Source organism: Asparagus officinalis, chromosome 7, assembly GCF_001876935.1.
Source record: "Asparagus officinalis chromosome 7, Aspof.V1, whole genome shotgun sequence".
Taxonomy (NCBI): domain Eukaryota; kingdom Viridiplantae; phylum Streptophyta; class Magnoliopsida; order Asparagales; family Asparagaceae; genus Asparagus; species Asparagus officinalis.
Genome location: NC_033800.1, coordinates 55,165,854 through 55,166,601, shown reverse-complemented (window position 1 = coordinate 55,166,601; position 748 = coordinate 55,165,854).

Sequence of the window (748 nt, the reverse complement as noted above, 5' to 3'; positions counted from 1 at the left end):
TAGTCACAAATCTCCACCAACTCACTCTCTCCTACTTTATGAGGATGGTGAGGATTGTGCCACATAAGCGTTCTCTCTCTCTCTCCTTCCTATGACAAGGATACTCATTAATTTCTCTCTCTCTCTCTCTCTCTCTCTATATATATATATATATATATATATATATATATGAGATTAATGCGTATCCTTGTCATGGGAGGGGATTTCCTCCTATGACGCCTCTAAAATCACATGATTGAGCGACATTGTGGATGATCCGCTCCGTTGAACTTGATCTACATATTCTAAAACCCCAACACACCAAGTTTGGGGTGAATTCGTCGTCGTTTGACCCTCCATCGAGCCATGTGAAAAGTTCTATTCATTCAAAACCGTTAAAATTGATACGAGTGGATGAAGGGTCAAACGATGACGGGTTCACCCCAAACTTGGTGTGTTGGGGTTTTAGAATATGTAGATCAAGTTCAACGGAGCGGATCATCCACAATGTCGCTCAATCATGTGATTTTAGAGGCGTCAAGGAAGAAATCCCCTCCTATGACAAGGATACTCATTAATCTCTATATATATATATATATGAGAAATATGGGTATGTTTGGTACCAAGCATAAATTTTGTGCTTGATAGTGAGCTAACATAATCTCCTCCACTCATTCAAATAGGGGATCACATTCACATGGGTTGAAGAGTGCATGAAGATATGCAATTATTTAAATGAGTGGAGGGGATTATGCCACCTCACTAACAA